Genomic DNA, 9426 nt, shown 5'->3' on the forward strand with positions numbered 1-9426 from the left:
TAGAATGCCTAGCCTGGGAAAGAAAGATGCCCAAGTTCTGGGCAATGCTATCTGAATTGATCAGTATGATTGGGCTATTAAGCAGCTGGTCATGGGTAACAGTCAAGACCATGATGGGTTTACCAAAGCCGGATAAAGATTCTCTCTAATGTGGGAATTATAGCCTTTTTTAAACAATTATATTAATATATCTTCAAAAATGTTGGCCCAGAGACTCATGCCCTGTTTGAGAGCATTGGTGGATGGTGACCAGGTTGGTTTTGTCTTTGAAAAAGAGGCCAGGGACACCCCCAGATCCCTTCATCTGGTACATGTGGCCCTTAACTTGGATGCCAAGAAGGTGTTTGACAGAATGAGCTTCAGTTTTGTAACTTTTCATTGGATAGGGTTATCCTCCAATATGATAGCTTGGATTGAGTCCTTGTATACGGCGCCACGTGCAAGCACAAGGATTAAAGGGTATCATCTTAAAGATTCACCTTGCCGGATGGAACCCATCAGGGTTGGGTGCTCTCCAAACCCTGACAGGCTCCAATAGAAATGAGAGCAGAGGATAGACGAAGATTGATAGATGATTGTAAAGTCTGGGTAGGAGTATATTTAGAGATCAGTGACGGAATATATGTATGGGAACTGCTATGAAGAGCTTTGAAAGTAAGAGTCAGGATTTTACATTGAATGGTATATCAGCAACCAGTGAAGAAACTGGCTGAGAAGGGAGTTGTAAGATAAGTGTCAGGGCCGGGTAATCAGGTTGGGTAGGAGCCTCATTGCAGGGGATACCTGGGGTTCTGGGGTTCTGTCTGCACACGGCGATGCATGGTAACCAAAGGATAAGACAGACAGGCACAAAGGAATACACCACAGGCAGAATTCCAGGTAATGCTATGCATTGTATATTACGACAAGACAAGCAAATGCAAGTTAAACAGTCTCTTAGCAAGAAAACATATGTATGGCAGGAAGCCCACTGGCAGGGCAGACGGCAGGAAGCCCACTGGACAGGCCACAAGGCAGGAAGCCCACTGGACAGGGCACAAGGCAGGAAGCCCACTGGACAGGGCTGAAGGCAGGAAGCCCACTTGGCAGGGCTGAAGGCAGGAAGCCCACTTGGCAGGGCTGAAGGCAGGAAGCCCACTTGGCAGGGCTGAAGGCAGGAAGCCCACTTGGCAGGGCTGAAGGTAGGAAGCCCACTTGGCAGGGCTGACGGTAGGAACAATACAGGATCAGGTACACAGGAAGCCAGGAACAAGTGAGGATCAGGTTCCGGGCCAGAGCCAGAGCAAAACGGTCCTATAACTTCAATGCAAAGGCACCTAACATAGGCTTCAGGTGAGGGAGGCAGGGTAATAAAGCCTGTTGGTTAGGTCAGGTGTGGTAATGACATAGGATTCAGGTGGGGGAGACAGATAGAGCATAACCAAACACAGCTGGACATAAATAAATACATAGCGAACGAAGGGTTAAACTTTAACTATCCTGCACTCATGATAAAATCCTGACAATAAGTCTGGCAGCAGCATTCATTATGGATTGTAAGTGGGCAAGAAGGGTATGATGGAGACCAGCCAAGACTTGCAAGTAGTCAAGACGGAAGATAATGAGGGCATAGAAAAGCTACATATTGCGTTAGGAATGGGAGTGAATGCTAGCATTGGTTTTAAAATGGCAGTTTTTTTGTGACAGACTGGATGTGTGGAATGAATGAGACGCCGGAGCCAAGGGTGGTACCAAGGCAGTGTGAGCGAGGGGATAGGGTGATAATTACACCATTAACATTGATATAAACTGTTGAGGGAATTTTAAAATTGCAAAGATGGAAGATAAGAAGTTCTGTCTCAAAGGGAAGGAGGTGCTGTTAGCAGCGTGGGTTGTCTGCGTCCATCGTGCAGACCTTCCCCAGATGTCAGAGAGGAGAGTTCCCTGCAGCGCTGCAGGGAATTCTCTCTTACAGCAGTGGCACATAGGGGGTCAAAAGGCATATCATGAGGCACAGTGGCATATAGAGGGTTAAAAGGCATATCATGGGGCACAGTGGCATTTAGAGGGTTAAAGGGCATATCATGGGGCACAGTGGCATAGGGGGTATAAGGCATTTCTGGGGTAGAGTGGCAAGCCTGGGGGCAGGTTGGAAAATAAAAGGAAATAAAAACAAACAAAATATTTTTTTCAATCATAGCTTTTATTAAAAAAATAGCTTACATAAATTAACATTTACTGGTAAAACTTTTTTCCTATAGGGTCATCTTATATTCAGGCTTTTTCTTTTTTCCTAAATTAATATTCAGATTTTGGGGGTTGTCTTATAATCGAGCAAATACAGTAGTTTGAGAGGGTACATTGAATTTACCAGATTCATAGATGTCCCAATTAGGACATGGGGCAGGATGACCAATTGTCAAAATTCCAATTTGAAACACTGAATTGCTCATGTCCCGAATGTGGCATTTTAGCCCCCGACACACGTATGCATGGGTGGTATCACTGTACAGGAAACTAAGCCTACAATTCCCACAGGATCACCAAAATTGGACAATGGAAGACTGGAAGAATGTTGCCGTATCTGATGAGTTTGGTGTAACACTTTGGTGTAAACAACATGAACATCAGAAAAGCTTTATCAAATGGGTGAAATCATCTCTTACCCGTACTGAAATAATAATGTCTGGGACCTCTCCCAGGTACAACCGCTCCGGTTCCCCTCTGGCAAGAATAAGCATAAAAAACGGCAGCATGAGCAGATAGTTTGCAGTGCACACCAGAAGGTAATGGTAGAGATCTATCTACACGAGTATACAATTTCAAATGAGCTTTATTGTTTCTCTTGAGTAGCCATAAAAACAAAGAAAAGAGTCCTCATCTTACGCGTTTCATCCTCTGCCCTTAATCATAGATTATGTACTCTCAAGGAGACAGTTATTTAAAATAAAACCAATCAGAATAGAGACAAAGTACCCCACCAACACTTAACTCCTTCAGTCTCCTATGGACATACCGGTACGTCCATAAAACGAATCCCAAGAAACCCCTATGGACATACCGGTACATCCATAAAACTCATCCCAAGAAACCCCTATGGACATTTGACAGCCTGGACTCCCCCCTGACAGCACAAGCCAGCATTGCTGCCCGATCTCCTGTAACAGCTACCGACGCGAACGCCGGAAAACTGTTACAGTTTTAAATGCCTGATCACGTGATCGGGTGTTCCCTTCCGGGTCGCGTCACTTCTGACGTCACCCGGAAGTTCACCAGAGGACAGGATATCCCCTGCAGGGTCTGTCTAGACCCTGCTGGGATGTCCGATCACTCCGATGAGGCACTGATCACAGACACTGTGGGGACTTGCATAGAGATCACAGTGTGATCGGTGCAGGGGATCGCAGGGAGGAGAGGGAGAAACCATGTTATCAGTGCAATTTTAAAAAAAAAATACAAAAAAATAATAAATAAATTATAAAAAGATAATAATAATAATAAAAGAAAAAACCTTTCATATAGTATATATATTACATTATGCAATAGGATGTTTCCTCACACAGTGCAATGAGCTGCAGGTCCGTGTTAGGCGGCCGTCGCGGCACTCCCCTGATGAGTGGCACCAGGGGCGGACCACCCTCTTGCCCCCCTTTAGATAAGCTACTGCACTTCCGTTATCGGTTTCCCACGCAATGCCTTCATTATCTGGACTATGTTGACCCACCTAAAGAAAAGAACATTAACCTGAATCCTTATCTTGGAGCATGTATATAAGAGTTTTCCTCATCACGTTAATGCGCCTAGATCACATTTTGTGGCTGTAGCTACACCCTTTTTGTCCCAGAAGATAAGAACAAAAACTGTTGTCAGAAGCTTGGTGTTGGCGATATGGTTGAGAGTCTTAGTACTACTGGCTATACCAATGGGGATTTAGCATACTCTACAGGCCAAACAAAGTCAACTCTAGTGTCTAACCTTGAACAAAAGTTCTGGACACATTTTCTTTCAATGTTTATAAAAAGGGCTTTTTTTATCCCATTCACAATTATTGTGTCCTGCTACATCTACATCTGCTCAAGGTTACTTAGGTAATTTAGGAGTAAACAAAAAACAAATCGGTTGGCTTTTTGCATTGTTGTAGCATTTGCTTTGATTTGGATAGGCAGGCTTAGACCTCACTAGAGCACAAAGACTTAAAAGATTAGTTCACTTGCACTGTTCTTCCTTAGTTGTAGTCCTAACCCTGTCCTTTATTATTATTATTGTCTTTTACTTATATAGTGCCAACAATTTATGCAGCGCTTCTAAAAATCTATATATTCAAGAGGATATGACAAGACTAGACTTGACAGACTAAGACAAACTGATACATTAGGTGGAGGGGACCCTGCTCACAAGCTTACAATCTTGAGTGAATGGGGTGAGGACAAACATAAGCAATAGAGAAAGGTGAGAGATAGTGTAGGGGTTGTATCAGTAGGTTTTGAGATTTTTCTTGAATGTTGGGTGGAAGAAAGCTAAAGGTTCTGTGGAAGTAGGTTCAAGAGGTATGGGGCACCAAGAGTGAAGTCTTGTAGATGGGAAAAGGAAGAGGTGATAAGTGATGAGGATAGCCTTAGCCCCAGGGCCGGACTGGCCCACCAGGATACCGGGGCAGACCAACATTCAAAGTGGCCGCCGTGCAGTCACAAAGTTCAAAACAGCCGCTGAGCGTCTGCGAGCGGGATTGAAAGAGGCCATCGCGCCGCAGTCAGGCCGCCTCCGCCTTATGAAATTGAACCGGGCGGTGTGTACGCACCGCACCACCCAATGGCCGTTCCTCAGCACTTCGTCCCACGTCTTAAAGGGGGTGAGACGAAGTGCTGTGGCACTGCCACTGGGCGGCGCGGTGCGTGCACGCCAGCCGCTTTAATTTCATTAGGCCGGTTTCAATCTAAAATAAAGTTCCCAGGTATGCTGAGCACCAACCAATAGTATTCTGAATAGAATACATTTTTGAAAATAAACAACCATGTTTTGGTTTTTTTAACTTTGGAAAAACTTTTTACAACTGTTTTGTCTTGTGTGAGTGTATTGCCACACTTGCAGCCATTTTTTTTTCAAATTATTAAATAAGAAAACACCCTCTAATATTTCAATCTGGCATGGAAGCCCTTAAAACAACTACCAATCTTCAGTCCTGGCAGAGAAAGGCAGGAAACACAGTAGTAACTTGAGTCTCTTCTGACACCCTTTTTTCTATACGCTCACCACTGCTTCTGGCAATAGGTTTTGGAGGCAGTGTGTGTGTGTGGGGGGGGGGTTACTGCTAGGAAATTGCATGCCAAGGAATCTTAGTACTTTTTCTGATTGTACATTTTCAGGGCAAGAAAACTTGAAATAAATTTAATTTGGAACATCTAAAAAAAAAGAAAACTTATTTCCTGCGAAATGTTTTTTTTATAGTACACAGAAATTTGGGCCAACATTTTAGGTACAATTTTTTTGGTACGCCACCCTCAGCTGCTGACCCAAGTAAACCAAATCTATCTCCCCCATATACTTGTATTAAACATTGCAGTGCAGTATGCTGATTGGATCACCTTCTTTCCTGCTAGGCACTGTTCCTTTGTTGTAAATGGTTGACAGAACATAAACATCCGTTCTGTCTGGGTAATGATAGGCTCACAGTTCCTGCTGAAGTAAGCCCTTTCTGTTTTTACAAACAGTGCCACACTTAAAGTACACATTTAAATAATTCAATACGGGCGTAATATGTCCCAATTGTGCCACTTGTACCTACAGAGTCAAGGCAGCCATGTTATATATGTGAGAGTGCTGCTTCCCAGGCCTCCAGGACACAGTTCTCTTTCTCCTGGGCCAGGAAATGGCGTTTAACCATGCCCACGCCTCATCCTGTAGTGTTTTTTACATAATTTATAGAAATTCACCCTTTTTTGCTTAGAAACCAGCAAACCCATGAATCCACCAGTGATTGCTGATGTTGTGATCTGGGGTGCACATCTTGGAAAACATTTCTTACATATAATTTTAAGTGTAAAAACCTAGAGTGTTTCATGGGCTAGCCTATAGATTGCTTTAATTATAATAGCCTGTTCATAGTGGCTTGGGGTTGCTAATGCTGAATTTTTGCTCCAGAATATGGTAGGTTTTTTTCCAATCCCACCCACAGATCTATGGGGTGCCAGCACTCACTAAATGTTGTGTTTAGGCAAGTTATTATATGTTGTATGACATATCTATTTGGCAAAATTATTTATTTTTAAAAAAAAAAAAAAAACAGCATTTAAAAAATGAACAAAATATATCGGCTCACAACCCTCAATGTCACAAGGGATGTCAGGAAATTGGAGAATTCCTGGGACCTCCATGTCAATGGGTACCCAAACTTCATCAACAGACAAGGGATTAGCGTGAAGGAGGACAACATGTTTAGCCGTTGTGACACTTGAAGCATCAGATATTTTGTTATCATATGATTATGTTGTCGTGCTATGTTCCAATATCGTAACCTCATTTACCAGTTTCTGCCAGTCTCAAATTCAAGGATGGAATATGCCTCCTCCTTAGAGTGCCATTGTGTAAAACTATAAAAAAAAGTTTTTAAAATGTTGTAAAATTACAAAAAAAAAGGGTCATCACATTTTCTGTAGGACATGCCATCACATCCCACGGCTACTTTGAACATGTTCTGTAGGGCTATATAGCACACTATGTATTGCAAGCTAGTTAAGGTCCTCAATAGTTATCAGATGCCAAAGACACAAAGCACACTGACCTCCCATCGCAAAAGATATTTACTGTGTTGCGTATCTCCCACGTGTGTATCAGGATTTGTTGTCAGTTGCTTTACAACAGACGTCCGAGTTAGATGTAACTGCCAGCACCCGTATTGTGGACACACTAGATTGGTGTCAAAATATGTCATTGGCTGTATTGTGGACACAGTAGGCATGGTGGGTAAGGGTGTAAGTGACTATATTATAGACACTCCAGCTACCTTATGCACTTCAAGGCATATGATAGCTGGAAGGTTTCTTTAATTGTTTGTGGTGTTTTAACAGTATACATGTATATCTGTATTGTATGCAAAATTGGTAGGCATTTCATTGTGTTGGTAGCTGGTCCCTTGCCCTCTTATCCCCTACTTCCTCCTTTCCATCCATGGAAAGTCCATTTACCCCAGATCATGTGCTGTTACAGGAGGAAATGATAATATTCCCCATGGAGGAAGAGATGTGAATGGCAGGGCAAAAGGGTAACAGTGCAGCTGTTCCACCTCTACAAGCTTTACATATTTCAATTTTTCCTTTTCTAATATCCTGAAATGTGCCTATCTCTACCATTTACAATTCACCTACCACTTTTATTAATGTCTAAAGCTGCTTTCTGACAGTCTGTAAGGTAATATACGTTATTGCTTGCTTAAACAATCTTGTTTACCAGCTACCAATTGATCAATTTATCAAATAGGGAAAAGGGGGGTTTCTTTTTATTATGAAGATTGCCCCTTTAGTAAGTGAATGAGTTAATAAAACTTGCATACCAGTGTCTGAGGTTTGTCTCTTCATGATGTGCCAGTTCCCAAAAAGTACACTCCCTTCCATTAGAGGATCGTCACCTCATCACTCACTAAGGAATGTGCTTGGGATTCCCACAACCCTCATTGAATCTCTGTGCCAGTAGGTAGCAGTGTAGTCCAGACTGTAAATATGCCAACACCAGAATTCTCTTAGATATACATTCATGAGGATAAACTGCAATCACGTGGTAGTCCTCCCTTGTACTATGCGTGTGGCCACTCACCAAAGATTATCACAACAGGTTTTAGACATAACAGAATTGAGGGAATACTTATTTCCCTTCATCGAAAGAAAGGTATTGAGTCATACTTGCACTCAGCTAATGTTGCATGAACCTTGTGCTTAGTCACTTTCTCATTCTGAACACCTATATTCAGCAGACAATGGGTCTCTGTACCTTCCAATCACCCCCATCCTAATACTTTTTGGTATCAAGCTACTTAGTGGGATATAAATATGCAAGAGGATAAACAAGACCTTCCTAGTTTGCCTGCAATCAGACTTGAACTAGAAAGTGGTATAGAAGGTTATGTTATGGTACTGTCTATTCACATTCCTGATTCTGACTTCTTGGCATGTGCAGTTTCCTTCTGGTTATCCTTACTCAATCTATTTAGAGAAAACAAAAAGTTAGTAATAGCCAGCCTACTAGCTTGTTCTGTTAAGACTAAGAATTTAACTGTCTACCCATTAAATCTATATGCTCTACCAGCATGTATGCCTTTAGGCAAGTAACGCCATCAGCCCTTTTGCCTCCCACACACACATATGCACTGGCACACATGTATAAACACTTACACAAACTTACACACTGACGCTAACACAAACTTATACTAACATACATGTACTTCTAATAAACACACACTCCCTCACACACTTACACCTTCTTACTCACACATACATGCTTACACACATACACATTCATGTTCACACACACATCCATGCTCACACACACCTACATATTCATGCTCAAACACACTTACACATGCTCACACAGTTGCACATTCTTGCTCATGCACAAACCCTTACCCATACATGATAACACAGACACATACACTCTCATGATAACATACATATATTCATTTATAAATACTCACTCCCACCATCATCCCTTAAGTAATGTGAGGTGACCCTGTTGCGTCCCTGTTTTCCTGGGCCAGCCTGCACATGTTGAAGGCCATATCTATTAATGGTGCCTGCTCCCAGACAGTCCCTTTGATGCTTTTTAATGCATCATGACTATATAAATGGAGTAATAAGTAGGACTGGTATTGGTATCTAGTGATCTAGATAAACGGTCTCTGTTGCAGTCGATGTAATAACGGTTGGACTTTTAGCGTGTTTAATTTCTTGGACATTCATAAAGTATATATATATATATATATATATATATATATATATATATATATATATATATATATATATATATATATGTAGTAGAAGCATTATTAAACACTCGTCTAGAGACACCAGACAAGCCAGAAGGCTTGTTTTTCCCTCAGAAATCTCATGGTGCTGCCACAACCACAGGGGATTCTGGGTAGGCACATGCAAATAAGGTTAAAAATTATCACCTTTTGCCTCTATCTTTACATCTATGTGGATATAGAGGCAAAAGGTGATAATTGTTAACCTTATTTGCATGCGCCTACCTAGAATCCCTTGTTTTCCCTCAGAAATCTCATGGTGCTGCCACAACCACAAGTCCATACCAGACAGAGATGGGTTTCTGTATCTATAGAAGATACAAATCAAGCATTAGGACTGTCACAGCAGGCCTGTAAATTTAAGGGGAATTAATAATAAATTTAAAGTAAAGCGTTGGCTTGAATTTTCTTTGCAGAAATGACAGGTAATCCTGGTA

The sequence above is a fragment of the Spea bombifrons genome, chromosome 1 (assembly GCF_027358695.1).
Source record: "Spea bombifrons isolate aSpeBom1 chromosome 1, aSpeBom1.2.pri, whole genome shotgun sequence".
Lineage (NCBI taxonomy): Eukaryota > Metazoa > Chordata > Amphibia > Anura > Pelobatidae > Spea > Spea bombifrons.